Below are 16,302 nucleotides of genomic sequence, written 5' to 3'. Positions count from 1 at the left end.
GAGTCTGTATTTGTCTTTTAAGGTAAGATGAGATTCTTGTATATAACAGATGTCTGGTCTGAGTTTCTGTATCCAATCAGCCAATCTGTGCCTCTTTAGGGGACAATTTAAGCCATTCACATTGATTGAAATTATTGATAAGCCTGGCGAAATGTTAGGTATCAAGTTGTTCGTAAATCCAGTGGATGTTTTTAATCCTTTTGCCACTGTAGAAGGTAGAGTTTGATTAATAGTTTCTGAGTTAGTTTACTTTTGTGGTGGAGGATTGCACTGGTCATTATGGAGAGTAGGTCTGAGAATATCCTGGAGAGCTGGTTTAGTTATGGCAAATTTCTTCAACTCATGGATATCTTTAAAGTATTTGATTTCTCCATCATAAATGAAACACAGTTTAGCTGGATACAGGATCCTGAGCTGAAAGTTATTTTGTTTTAAGAGATTAAATGTCGATGAGCACCCTCTTCTTGCTGGAAAGGTTTTGTCAGAGAGATCTGCAGTTATTCTAATATTCTTTCCCTTGTAGGTTATGGTTTTCTTACGTCTTGCTGCTTTCAAGATTTCCTCTTTCATATTAACATTAGTGAAGTTAGTTATGATGTGTCTGGGGGATGTCTTATTTGGGTTGAGGCGTGCTGGGTTTCTGAAGCTGTCTGCAATCTGAATTTCAGAATCTCTTGACATATCTGGAAAGTTCTCTTTCATAATTTCATAAAGAAGAGCCTCTGTGTTTTGCAAAGCAACTTCTTTGCCGTCAGGAATTCCTATAAGTTGAATATTAGTTTTCTTTGAAATATTCCAGAGCTCTCTGAGAGAATGATCTGTTTTTGCTTTCCATTTCTGATCCTCTTTGGACACTTGGACATATTCAGAAGCTTTGTCTTCTACATCTGAGATCCTTTCTTCTGCCTCCTGCCGTCTGTTACCAAGAGATTCTACTGTACTTTTCAGATCTTTGAGGGCTGCGATCTCTTGCCTTAATGTTTCAAAATCTTTGGTGGTTTTTGTCTTTGAATTCATTGAATTCTTGAGTGAACTTTTGGAATTCTCCTTGAATTCCTATTTCTATCTTTGCCTCTATTCTATTAATCTTCTTTGCAATCCAAATTCTGAATTGTATTTCTGACATCTCAGCCATTTGTTTATAAAAGGGATCTTCAGTTTTGTCTGCCACATCCTTTCTTGGTGGGGTTGACCTACTCTGGTTATTCATATTACAGAGCTTTTCTGCTGATTCCACCCCATGATTATTTTACCCCATTTTGATTTTCCCCTTGAGGTTTGTCAAGAACCCGTATGGTGTTACGGCCTGAGAGACTGGGGACCTGCTTGGTGTGGTGGGGCTAAGTGGCTCTGTCTTATTTTCAGCTGGTCTCTGTCCTACCCTACTGAATCAATGATTCTTGTTTGAAGTCTCAACTGTGGAGAAATGCCAGCAATTAAGTAGCCCCACCCCCCACAAACAACAATTGGGCAAGGAAAATCAAACCTTCCCTCAACCATACACCCAGGGTGCCCCTTTGAATAGTCCCTGGGTGGTCTGCTTGGTTTAAGGGATCCAAATCAGTTTTCCCAGTCAGTACCAGTTTTAGATGGAAGAGTTCAAATGTCTCTGACAGCTAGATAAGAGGGGTCTGCTCACAGCTCAGATTTAACTTGCTCCAGTGCTCCGTGAGGGCAAAGGGACCCACCCAGCAAATGGGTTAGTCTCGGAAGGTTAATACCTCCTTCCCCACCTTGCACCCAGTCACTCTTAATCCCCCAGATCTGTGATCCCATTCACTCTAGTAGGCAACTGCTCCTGGGGTTTATGACTGCCAAAGTCACCCAGAAATCTGCTTCCGGGCAAGGGGGCCTTTTGTGTTTAAATTAGGCTGTGAATGTTCTCTTAATTCCAGCCCCTGTCCCAGCTAGATTCTTCTGCCAAGTCAGAGGCTGCTAGAGCTGGTGAAGCACTCAGCTCTGGGCTGTAAGCAAATTAGAGTTTACACTCAGGTGTCAATTCCAGCCTCTGCCTGCCCACTGCCTTTGTCTCAGCAATATTCCCCTGAGGGCTGGTACTAATTGTCTCTTTACTTATGAAAATTACCAAGTCCACTCCTGCCTGTGGCTCCTGTCCGGAACCTCTGGTTGCCCAGAGAGACGGGGCTTGCCTATCTAGAATGGCGTCAGTTCACAGCTCAGGATGCCACTATTCCTGTATGGCTTCCTCTGAGCCAACTTTCTTCTCCTCACTCCTGTGCCACAGTCAGCACAGAGCAGCACCAGCCCTTTCCCCCTCCACTTCTCTCAAGGAGATGCCCAAGAATCTGGATTCCATAGCTAACAAACCTCCAGACCTCGGGGTTGGGGGAGGAATCCTCAGAGTTCAGTTTTGCAGGTGGGGAATATATACAGTTTTATACAGTTTTACAGTTTTATGCCTGGCAGGAGGGTGCCATCTTACCCCAGCAGGGGTAGGGGGTTCAGTTTTTAGGAGATCTCTCCCATGGGATAGAGTGGGAGGATGTTTAAACTCTGGTCCCTTATTTGTATGGAGTAAACTGTGAGCCCTTCTTGTGTGGGAGGGAACTCCTGTCTGCTTGGTGGTGGATTTTATACCTTTTGTTTGTATTTTTGGGGTTGCAGCTCACCTCAGGAAGGCTGAAGTGTGCTCTTCAATCTTCTCTCTTGGCTCCTCTCCAAACCATCAGCTCCCTTGCTAAACTTCTGATTTTTAAGCCTCCTTCTGGACAGGAACCTCTGTAAAAAGCTGGCTGCAGTCTGCCGTCTTGGCTCAACCTCCTTGAAGTCTACTTTGAAACTAATAGAATAATGTCAGATATTTTATTAGTGTTAGCGTAGTGTATCTTTCCCTATACTCTCATTTTTAATATATCTGAGACTTTATATTTAAAGTGATTTTCTTATAGAGAGCATGTTTATAAGACTCAAAAAATATTTGAGTCTTTTAAAAAATCTGCTCTGACAATCTCTGACTTTTACCTTGTATATTTAAACTATTCAAAATTAATTGATTATTGTTGTAGTTGGATTAATGTATACTATCATTGCAACTCTTTCCTATTAATTTTACATTTTCTCTATTTTTGCCCCCTTATTTTTTGCCTTTTCTTGTTTTAATTGAGTATTTTTTGTTATTCCATTTTGTGTCCTCTCTTGGCATATCATTTATGCATTTTTTAGCAAGGAGAAGTCAGTGTCTCACTCTGTCAGCCTGGCTATAGTGCAGTAGTATGACCATAACTCATGGCAACTGCAAACTCCTAGGCTTAAATGATACTCCCCTCTCAGCTTCCTGAGTAGCTGGGACTATAGGGGTACTCACACACACTCACAAAATTTTTCTACTTAGGATTGCTCATGCTGATCTTGAACTTCTGATCTCAAGAGATTGTCCTGCCTCAGCCTCCCATGGTGTAAGGATTACAGAAATCAACCACTGCCCCTGGCCTTATTTCTCCTTTTAAAACAATATATTAAATAGTATTAATTACTTATAATGAATATCAGAAAGGACCATGAGCGGATATTTTTTAGATCTTCACTGTGAGAACCTGGTGAATTCCTGGAACAAAAGTCCACATATATGTGATGACATCCCCTGTGACCTCAGAAGTTTCTCATTCTCAAGGTAGTCTGCACTCAGCCTTCAGAAAATTGTCTAAATAATTATTTAAATGTTCCTACTGGTTTAAGGATTTCTGTGGCTTCTGTTCCAGGTAAGCAAATTTTGAAGGCTATATTATCTGGATGTGACTGTCTCTCTAGATTTTGGGGTCATGATTTGCTCTGTGACTTCAGTTCTCATATGGGTTCAAGAACATCATTGATTTTGTTTGTTAAGCTTTTTCTTGCTTTTTTTCAAAATAATTTTCTATTCAATCATAAACACATAGATCATGTATACATTAATGAATTTATGGGGTACAACATGCTGATTTCATACAGAATTAGGAGCATTTATGTCACACTGGTTAATAGACACCTCATCTTATTTACTTAATTATTGTGTTAAGACATTTACTTTTTATTTTCTTTATTAAATCATAGCTGCGTGCATTAATGTAATTATGGGGCACAATGTGCTGGTTTTATTACAATTTGGAATACTTTCATTAAACTGGTTAACATAGCCGTCACCACATTTTCTTAGTTATTATGTTAAGATATTTATATTCTACACCTAGTAGATTTAACATGTACCCTTGTAAAATGCACAAGTGTGGTCCTACCAATTACTCTTCCTCCACCTATCCTCCTCCCTCACTTCCCCTCCCTCTCCTCTTTCCCCTTCATCTTGGGCTATAGTTGGGTTATAGCTTTCATATGGAAGTGTGGTGCTTATAAATTAGTTTCACAGTAGGGCTGAGTACATTGGATACTTTTTCTTCCATTCTTGAGATACTTTGCTAAGAAGAATATGTTCCAGCTCCATCCATGTAAACATGAAACAGGTAAAGTCTCCATCATTTTTTAAGGCTGCATAATATTCCATGGTATACATATACCACAATTTATTAATCCATTTATGAGTCAATGGGCACTTGGGCTTCTTCCATGACTTAGCAATTATGAATTGGGCTGTAATAAACATTCTGGTGTAAATAAATTTGTTACAAAGTGAGTTTTGGTCTTCTGGATATATACCTAATAGAGGAATTGAAGGATTGAATGGCAGGTCTATTTTTAGATCCATAAGTGATCTCCAAACATCTTTTCAAAAAGAATGTATTAGTTTGCATTCCCTTTTCTCCACATCCACGCCAACATCTATGGTTTTTGGATTTTGTGATGTGGGCTAATCTTACTGAGTTAGATGAATGGAACAGAATAGAGAACCAAGAGATTAACCCAGCTACTTACTGTCATTTGATCTTTGACAAACCAATTAAAAACATTCAGTGGGGAAGACTCCCTATTTAACAAATGGTGCTGGGTGAACTGGCTGGCAACCTGTAGAAGACTGAAACTGGACCCACACCTTTCACTATTAACTAAGATAGACTCTCACTGGATGAAAGATTTAAACTTAAGATATGAAACTATGAAAATACTAGAAGAAAGTGTAGGGAAAACACTTGAGGAAATCAGCTTGGGCAAAAATTTTCTGAGGAGGACCCATTGGGCAATTGAAGCAATGTCAAAAATGTACTTTTGGGACCAGATCAAACTTAAAAGTTTCTGCACAGCCAAAAACACAGTAAATAAAGTGGGTAGACAGTCCTCAGAATGGGAGAAGATATTTTCTGGTTATGTCTCTGACAAAGGTTTAATAACCAGAATCCACAGAGAACTCAAACATATTACCAAGAAAAAAATAAGCGATCCCATCTCAGTGTGGGCAAGGGATTGAAGAGAATCTTCTCTGAAGAAGACAGGTGCATGGCCTACAGACACATGAAAAAAATGCTCATCATCCTTAATCATCAGAGAAATGAAAATCAAAGTCTTTTCTTATTTTAAAGGCAAGAGCATCAAGTCCCAAGCTCTTTGTATGATCTGAAACTGGAACCAAAATCTTTCCTTTAAAAGCCCAAATCACAGACTCTACCCACCCTGTCACTCCACTACTTCTGTTATCTTTGAGTAAGGCTGATTCTGATCATCATCTCTCTACAACTAGGATCAATTCTTTCCCACAATAAAAACATGAAAGATAGAGTCAATCTTTGGCAGAATACTAATTGGCTCATTAACTGTAGGTACATCATTTTATTTTCATTAGCTAGGATCAGATTAACAACAGGTAAAATCCTAAATTCAACCTATTATTGATGAGTATGTATATCTGCATATACTGTTTTTGCAATTACAATAAATAGTGACTACAGAGTTTATAGGGCATAAAATTTGGAACATATATATTTTCTCTGAAAAAGATCATAGAAAAGTATGTGGGTGCACATAGAGTGGTCGCTGGTCAGGAAGCTGCACTGGAAGACGAGGGTGAGTGGTAGGCCTAGGGAAGGTAAGCTTTTAGGACAATATTATCCCAATTATGCTATGGGATTTTGCCTTTTTGGGGATCATAGTTCCTTGAGAAAATATGGTGAAAGATAAGGACTTTCTTTCTAGAAAAAGTTCATTCTTGCAACAAAAGTCCATGTTCTCTAGATAAAATTTCATTTTAGATTTCAGTTACTGGAAGACTCATAATGTCTGGGACACTCAAAATGGCCTTAGTCCTATTGCATGCCTTGTAGATCAGCTCTTAACTTTTTTCTTGCTTCCAATGCCCAGGGACATTAACCTACCTGCTTGGAGAACTTGTGTTTAGATTAGAGGTCAGCAAAATTTGACTCACCATTTTTTGTAAGAAAAATGTTTTATCGAAATATTGCATACCTATTTTTTACACATTGACTATGGCTGTGTTTGTGCTACAACAGCAGAGTCTAATAGCCACATAAAACCAAAAAATATTTTCTGTCTGGCTCATTAAAGAATAATTTTGCTGACTCTTGTTTTAGGTATAAGAGTACAGAAAAGCACAGCTGATAAGAGCCAACTGATAAAAGAGTTACCTTGCCCAAAGATGTTTACATTTTTACTGGGATCAAAATGCCTTTTAGTATGAAAAATTGAATTTTCAGCATGAAATTTTGTTTCAGTGAGCAAATATATGATATTAATTGAGAAACCCCTGACACACATCATTTACATTTGTGGTCAGTCTTGCTAGGAAGCAGAAAAGCTTAATCTGCACAATTTCTATAATTCAAGAATTCTCAACCAATACTAAATTGCCATGCACAAAAACTTTATGGTAAAAACTATATTTTGGTACTAAGCTGAACTTCATTTCTTTCTCTCCTCAGCCAGTACTCTCAAAAGGCATTCCAGTTTTCTAGAAAAAGAGGAGCTCTATCTGATGCTCTTTTCTGCAGGGCCTCAATATGGTGGCTTTCTAAAGCAAATACTAGTTTTCTAGTGCTCTTTGCTTAGAGGAACAGAGTAAGCACTTATCAACAGCTTTTTCTGCAAACATTAATGTTCAGTGGGCCAAAAGAGAAACAAACATAGAGTTCACACAATGACATTTCTTTCCAGTTTAATATTTACACAAGATACTCGCTATTTTGAAAGACCGAAGAAGCCAGTTGTGCTAATATCTACATAGAGGCCTTATCAGGGAAGAGCCTCTGACACAGAATGCTTTGAAAGCAAGGCCCATCTGGCCAGCCAAAGGTGCTGAGTGTTCAGGCTTATGACTCTAGTTTGTCCTCTTCACTGTTCCAGTGCAGTTTCACATAGGATTGATTCTTAGTTGGGGGAGGGGGTTTAAAGATAACTTACGCTTTTTCTTTACTTCTTGTGCTACTTTTTTTTCTAGCTTCTATTTCTGCTCCTCACCTCTACCACACTCTGCCATACCTTTTGCTTATTTTCTGTGAAAATTACTGTGTATTGTTTGCCTATTTCCCAAATTCCTTGGTCCTGTTGCATGAGATGATATGCTGTGGTAGAAAGATATAGACTTCAAAGAGGGTTTAAAGTATATAAATGATGTATTTAGAAACAACTGAACTCTGTTTTGCAGCACACCAGCTGGCATAACTTACCATCAATCATCTCATCTTACCTCAATCAGTCTTAATTTCTTCATCTGTAAAATGAGAATGAAATACCATATATCTCAAAAGGTAATTGTCTTAGTCTGTTTTCTGTTGCTTATAACAGAATACCTCAAACTGTGTAATTTATAAAGAAAAATAATTTATTTCTTATGGTTATAGAGGCTGAGATGTACAGGGTTGAGAGGCTACATCTGCTAAAGACCTTCTTTCTTACTTGTTAGTGGGGACTCTATGGAGTCCACAGGCAGCAAAGGGCATACATGATGAGGAAGCTAAGCATGGTAGCTCAGGTTTCTCTTCCTCTTCTTATAAAGTCACCTGTCTCGCTTTCATAATAACACATTCATCCATTAACCCATTAATAGATTAAGGGTAGATCCTTTGTGACCTAATTCATGACATCTGAGAGGCCTCACATCTCAATACTGCCACATTGGGGATTAAATTTCAACATGAATTTTGGAAGGTACAAATATTCAAATCATAGCAGTGATTAAGAGGCTAGCTGAGATAACATGTATAAAATACATAACATGATATGTTGATATATTATAGACACTTTTAGCATGATATATACAACATTACAAGCACAACATAGCATGATATGTTGATATAGTGTAGACACCTGATATATTATAGACACTCAGTAACACTAGTTCTCTTCTCTTGCCTCATTCTTCTCAATGGGTCCTCTTGCTTTCTGTGGCTTACATGGCCTCTGATTCATCTTTCCCTAGCCTCTTGCATTTTACAGATGACTTTCCTTTCAGGGCTCAAGGTCCTGCTAGCTCTTTACTTAACCCAGTAGAGGCCACCAATTGACCTTTAGTTTGGATCCTAGGGATGTGGAAGGCTGTACCCAATAACACCCCCTTCAGTCATTTAAGTGCAGAAGAATCATTATGTGGTGATTTGCACATAAATGGTGCTATATTTTATTTAACTATGACAGAAATAAAAATGCATAAACAACAGCATCTGCATGAATATGCATGTTGCTTAATGACACCATTATTTAATTTGTTCCTTTGCCAAGACTCACCTCACAGATGGTTCCAGGAAGGCCCCAGCAATTACATTAAAGTTACCAGATATTCATTCTTTTCAGCAAACTCACTTAGTCTTTTAAGATTTATTAGGGCATATATAAGCAAAAGAAATATCTCACATTGATTAAGATTTTCCTTTGAGGTAAACAATTGAAGAGATAAGCTAATCCAAACACTATGTACTGGAAATCAGTAACATCCATAATGTAGTCTTGTGTTACATGTCTTACATAACTCCTCACCCAACAATTCTTGTCTCTCTCTTCACCCCATGTTCCATGTATACTATTGACCCAGGCTCCAGTTTTTACTACCCTTTCTTATATTCCTTTACTATGTTAGATTAAATCATCAATCATAATTCTTTATTTCCTTATAGTGTTATTATATATTCACTTGCAGTGGCCCCATGATCAGCATGATACACGTTTCTTCCCTTGATATTAGGCTTGGCTCTGTGATTTGCTCTGTGATGTTGATAGATATGTTTCTAAAAGCAGCCTGAAAACATACTGATGTTGTTGAGATTAGCACCTTTTGTGCTTTTGCTATCACCACAAGTAAAACTTGCTTCAAGTACCTTGTTGGTCCAAGGAGGATAAGAGACTCATGGAGCTGACCTGGACCTTACCCACAGCTTGGAGCCAAATCCAGCCAACTTAGACCAAACAAACCCAGTTTACTCAAAGAACCATTACCATGAGAATAAATGATTATTCTATATGCCACTGTGTTTGGGGGAAACATTATACGACAATAGCTAATTAATACATTCACACACCATATTTGAGTCTTCTATGTATGAAGCCTTCATTCCTGAATACTTCCCCAGAATCCACATGTCTCTTCCTTCAGTATTCTATGAATTAGCTGTGGATATTTTTCTATTTTCTGTAAAGTTTGGCATTTACTTTGTACAGTTTTGGGGGGTAGAGACATACTTCTTTCCAATGATGATTATATTTCATAATTATTTAGTGCTTCATCCTTTTAAAATGTGAGTTCTTACCATCTCTTAGAAGCCTGTATACTTCTAGGTACAGTTACTTCTAGGTGAGGCAGATTCTTCCCTTGCTAGATGAACAAGTTGATGTTAGGAAAAGACAGGCGATTCGCTCAAGATCATGGGATAAAATGGCAAAGAATTCATCTGACTTCTATTTCAGTACTGTACAAATCTTACCAAGCTCTAGGAAGAGAGATCATATAATTTACTCCTGATATATGTCTTTGCTCCTAGCACAGTCTAAAACAGGATAGGTACTCACACTATAATTGTTTTTTGGTGTAAAAACTAGCTGAAACCAATATTTACATGCCTTGGAGCATTTTTACATAAGATCTATTGCTTCTCTTCAGGGTAAAGAGGTAAAGTTTCTTTCCATATTGCCTCAGGCATGTTTATACACCCAACAAAACACATCAAGATACAAGGAAATATACCAAGCATTGGCAAAGTTACCTGAACAGCTTGCCTGCAATCTAGACTGAAAAGTAGGTGGGAGTGTGTATGGCCTATTATATTTCCCAAATGGCTGCAATAATATCTCTCATCCCACATGCTCTTCTATAAGATGGTCCTCCCACTCTTCTTTCAATAGGTGAAGTCTAATTCCTCTCACATTGAATCTAGCTAGGTAGGCTCATGCAAACATTAGAGAAGAGTGGAAGTGATGCTATATAACTAACATGAATAGGTCATAAGAAGCAAGGACATGTTCTGCCTTGTCCACAGGCACATTTATTTTTGGAGACTTGAATTATTGTATAAGAAGTCCAGCTATTCCACCATGATAAAGGAAGCTCAGGCCACAGGGAGAAGCTACAAGTAGGTACTTTTGTTGAAAGGCCCAGATAAGATCTAGATTCCAGTTATCAAACAATATCAATGAGTAGACATATGAGTTAAAAAGCAATCTTGGAGTGAATTCTCCAACCCAAGCTGTTCTATTCCTAAGCCATTTGAGTTTTCTCAGATAACATGGAGCAGAGAAAATAAAACCCACTGTGACCTTTCTAAATTTCTGACCCACAAATTTTGTGAGCATAATAAAGTATTTTTATGTCATTAATCATGGAGTGGATTATTATGTAGCAATAATGAGAACAGAAACAATAAGTTCCCACTGAAGGTCTGTGTAATGATTAAGAACATGGAATGTGAAGTCAGATTGATTTTTTTTTTTTTTTAAGAGACAGAGTCTTACTCTGTTGCCCTCGATAGAGTGCTGTGGCATCACAGCTCAAAGCAACCTCCAGCTCCTGGGCTTAGGCAATTCTCATGCCTCAGTCTCCCAAGTAGCTGGACCCCACAACGCCCAGCTATGTTTTTGTTGCAGTTTGGCCGGGGCCAGGTTCAAACCTGCAACCCTTGGTATATGGGGCGAGTGCCCTACTCACTGAGCCACAGGTGCCACCCAGATTGATCTAGATTTACAGGTTTTTGTTTTGTTTTGTTTTTTTTGGCCAGGCCTAGGTTTGAACCACCACCTTTAGCATATTGGGCTGGCGCCCTACTCCTTTGAGCCACAGGCACTGCCCTGGTCTGGATTTAAATGCCAGCTCTATCATTTCTTTGTTGTATGATCTTTGACAAACACACAGCCTTACTGAGCTTCAATGACCATGTTTGTAAAAAATGCATAATATGTTCCTCATAAAGTGATTGTGAGGATTAAATGATATATGTACTTTAGCACTGTGCCTAAAGCATAGCAAGTGCACAATTAGTGCCCCAACTTGTAGTTTTTGTTGAGTTTAAAGTCTTATCTTTTTTATTTTTTCTTTCAAGACAAAGTCTGTCTCTGCCACCTTGGCTAAGGTACAGTGGCATGATGATAACTCATTGCAACCTCAAAACTTCTGCCTAGGCTCAAATGATCATACTGCCTCAGCTTCCTGAGTAGCTGGGGCTACAGGCCTGTGTCACTACACCTGGATTAATTTTGTATTTTTAGTAGAGATGGGGTCTCACTCTTTCTCTGGCTCATCTTGGACTCCTGACTTCAAGCAATCCTCCTTCCTCAACCTCCCAAGATACTAGGATCATGACATAAGCCTCCTTCCATAGGCATAGAGTGGATTTAGCTGACTTGACACTATGATTACTGATGCTAGGTTTTAGAATTCCAATTTGGAATTCATGGACCTCAATATTTCAATACAAAGACTTAGAACTTTGTTCCCTGACAGGTCACCTGACACTCATAATTTTACTATCTGTCTTCATGAATAAAGTAGAAAGGCTTTTCTGTTCCCTCACTACTCTACCAAAAATCTTCTTTATTACTCTGTTTCTTTCCTGAGGTATCTATCATTAGTGAATCCTTTAACCTGAGACAGTGGAAGACTCCTCAAATGTATGCATGCTATATGCTGTGGAGTATACATAAACACAGTGCTCATTATCATATGAGGAGACACAAGTTCATCAAATGGACTTTGGATTCAATAGACATTTAACTCAGTATATATTCTGTACAAAGCATACAACCAAGCACTTTTCAGTTGTTTTATTATCTCCTGGAATCCTTATAAGACTTTTGTGAGATAAATTTTATTATTTTTTTCTCTTTTCAACCCCATTTATAAGTGGGTGAGAAACATGAAGAGAAATTTCTCTGGAAATGACAGATGAATGGCCAAAAACACATGAAAAAAATGCTCATCCTCTGTAATCATCAGAGAAATGCAAATCAAAACCACCCCAAGATATTACCTAACTCCAGTAAGATTAGCTCACATCACAACATCCCCAAATCTGCATATGCTGGTATGGATGTGAAGGGAAGGGAACACTTCTACACTTCTGGTGGGATTACAAACTAATACAACCTATACGGAAAAAAGTATAGAGAATTATTCAAGAACTAAAAGTCAACCTTCCATTTCATCCCACAAATCTATTACTAAGTATCGACCCAGAATAACAAAAATCATTTAATCACAAAGAAATTTGCACCAGACTGTTTATTTCAGCTCAATTCATAATTACCAAATCATGAAAGTAACCCAAATGGATATTAACCCATGAATGGATTAACAAATTTTGGCATATGTACATCATGGAGTACTATTCAGCCATAAGAAAGATGGAGACTTTACATCTTTTATATTTACCTGGATGGAGTTGAAACACTTATCCTATAATTGAAAACAATGTAACCTAAAAATTTGTGCCCTCATATTAATTTGGAATTTAAAAAAGAAAAAATTCCATTATTTTCCCATTGTATAGATAAAGCTACTAAGACTCAGAAAGATTCAGGTTACATATTTAAAGTCATAGCTGTCTAGTAGCATATTTATGCCTGAATGACAACTAAGGAGAAGTAAATAGTGAACTTCTGAATAGAGATTAAATCCTTGAGAAGGAATTTAGTGTAGGGATAGGAGACATCCTAAAGATAAACTTTTTACATTGCTACACAGTGTAGTACTTTCTTTGTATTTCCTCCTTCAATTTTTGGATTTTATAAGAATATATATCTTATTTTCTTTCCCTATTGCTTAGCCCCAGTGTAGAGGGAATTAAAAATTTGGTCAGATCTGCTAAGCAGTTGTTATGAAAAAGGCTATTCTAGTGTTTGACCAGTCGACCTCCTTCCTCCTCCTCTTCACACCTTAACTCAGTATCTTTGTGGCTCTGTAGAGGATAGAACAACTCCTGAATGAGAAGCCATTTAGAACTACTGCAGTGTACAATCATCAGGTTTTGGTTATTCTTCCAAGAACTTGAGATGATACTGGGTGACCTACTTTGTCAGGTATTTCCAAAGAAATTTTATTCCCAAGCCTGAATATATACCATCTTCTAGTTTCCAAGCAGCTCAGAGAAGAGTTCTATAGGAGTTCACCATCTCCTACCATTTGTAGACTTTTTAGAAGAGAGCAGGCACTGTTTTATCATAAAAATTAGGCTGAACTCTACCTCGAAATGCCATTTTGGGGAACTTAGGTCTTGAAAAGTACTCTGAAGGTGAATATTTTGAGGGCCCCATCATCTTTTACAATTTAGGACCTATTGAAATAGGCCCAAGACAAAACATTTATCCTTTCTTCAATTTAGAGATTTGAAACAAGCTATGAACTCTGTAACTACAATAAATTATGCTAAACTCTTTAAGACTCAATAGTATCTCAAAATTGTTTTGTATTATAGATCATCAAAAAAAATAAACAAAAAAAAATATAAAGCACTTGTACTTTTCAGGATACACTTCAAAAAGCAGGGTTTTTTTTTTTTTTTTTCCAAGTACCAATTTGGTTCTACTCCAGTATTCTTCAACTGAATCTGGGCTGAATATGGACTCCATGTGCTTCAAATTTCTGCCTGTTATTGTAAGGACAAAAATGGTAAATACTGGCAAAGATGCATAATAAGAGGGAATATTTATATATTGTTGGTTGAGGGGGTTTAGGATCACCAGATGAGGGGGTCCTGGCATGAAGAATGAATAGGCTTGACACAAAGTCTGTGTTGGGGGCTGAAGAACTTGGAATAGCTCTCCTGAGTAAACCTCAGGCCCGTATATATTATCATAAAACAGGAAGAAGTAGACAAAAACTGCTTGTCTGACACTAGCACTGATTAGAGAGGGCATGGAGAAAGTCATATAGAATGTCTCCACATTTGTTTTTGCAAAACCACGGATCTTGAGTACAACTTCTGCCTCCAGAATCAAGAGACCTTTGGAATCTAGAGAATGTTTACCATAATTATTATTGCTACACTTCACATATACATTTTCTCTTGGAGGCCAGTTTTCTGATCTCCTGCACATACACAACTCACATGCCTTTCTCATGATTCTCTAGGTCTCTCAAGTAGGAAGCAAGCTTTATGTTAAAGATCAGGGCTCAATTTCTGTTACAGTAATTGAGGAATGTAAATTACTCTAGACATGATGGAAAATGGTATGGAGGCACTTCAAAAAAATTAAAAAAAGAAGTACTATGATTCAGTAATCTCATTACTTAGTATTTATCCTAAGACAAAGAAACCAATATATCAAAGAGCAATACTTGAAACTCCATGATTACTGAAACTTTATTCACAGTAGCCAAGATATGGCGTCCATAGATGAATGGATAAAGAAATTATGGTATGTATACAAAATAGAATATTATTAAGCCATAAGAATGAAAGAAATTCTGTCATTTTAGAAAACACTGTAGAGCTTGGAAGAAATTATGTTAAGTGAGATAAAGAGAAATACATGTTATTCATATGTGGGAGGTAAAAAAAATGAACTCATAGAAGAGAGTAGAATGAAGGTTATTAGAGGCCAGAAAAGGAGAGCTTGGTTAACATTGAATGGGAAGAATAATTTCTAATGTTCTGTAGCACCACTTTAGAGTGAATATGATTTACAATAATTTAGTGTATATTGTCAAAAACCTGAAAGAGATTTTGAATGGTCACAAACAAATAAATGATAAATGTTCAGTGAGATGGATATGCTAATTACCCTGATTTGATTGTTACACTTTGTATACATGCATCAAAATATCACTCTTTATCCCATATATTTATAATTATTATGCGTTAACTAAAAATGAAAAGAATAAAGAGAAAATGCAAAAAAAGTTCTTTGCCTGAGCAGGATGAGATCATCATCATCATCAATAGACTCTATATTGCTCCCTGCACCAGGCTGGTCCCCGTGGTCGTAGACTTAAGGTCTACTTCCATATAGACTAACCCCTGAAACCCTGGTTGGTCATTAGTCTGTCATCCATGGACCTAGGCTTCTATTTGGCTCCAGTGGATACAGTCTCCAGGACTGCCCAATACCAAACTAACTCCTTTGGCCTCAGGTACCAGGATTAAACCTCCAAGCTTGCCCCCAAATGATATTTCTCTTCAAATTCTTGTTCCTTGAAATTTTCTACGTAATACATATGAATTTCATGCAAAAACTTAAAAAATGCCACCCTCTGGCATAAATGAGTTAATCCGTTTATATTTAAAGCAATTACTGATAGGGAAAGACTTACTATTGTCATTTTGTTTATAGTTTTCTATCTTGTAGTTCTTTTGTCCCTCTTTTCATACTTCTTTTGTATTTCCTTGATTGTTTTGTAGTTACATGCTTTTGTGGTTTTCTCTTTTTATTTTGTGTATTACAATGGACTGAAGCCTGCTCCAAGTTCATATGGTGAAATCCTAACTCCCAATATAATGGTATTAGGAATACCTTTGTATTTTAATTGGGTCATTGGGGTAGAACCCTCATGAATAGAATAGTACTCTCATAAAAGGGACCTAGTGAGCTTTCTTCCCTCTTTTTGCCATGTGAAGGGTAAAACCAGAAATCAGAGATCTACAACCAGGAAGAGAGCCCTTACTAGAACTTTATGATGCTGGGACACTGATCTTGGATTTTCAGCATTCAGAACTGTGAAAAATAAATTAGTGTTGTTTATAATCCAACCAGTCAATGTGTGGTGTTTAGCAAATATGGTGTGGACTATATTTACTAAGACATGCTTGTTGAGTAGATATTTTCCTTGTGGTTACCATGGGGCTTACCCAAAACATAACAGCCTCTTATAAGCTGATAACATATATAACTAATATGTTCCTTTTGGAAAGACATCTGGAGAACACTTAGAGAACTAAAAATAGACCTGCCGTTTGACCCTGCAATTCCTTTATTAGGTATATTCCCAGA

The sequence above is a fragment of the Otolemur garnettii genome, unplaced genomic scaffold (assembly GCF_000181295.1).
Source record: "Otolemur garnettii isolate 467f Iridium unplaced genomic scaffold, OtoGar3 scaffold00110, whole genome shotgun sequence".
Taxonomy (NCBI): Eukaryota; Metazoa; Chordata; class Mammalia; order Primates; family Galagidae; genus Otolemur; species Otolemur garnettii.
Note: the sequence above shows the minus strand (reverse complement) of the source record.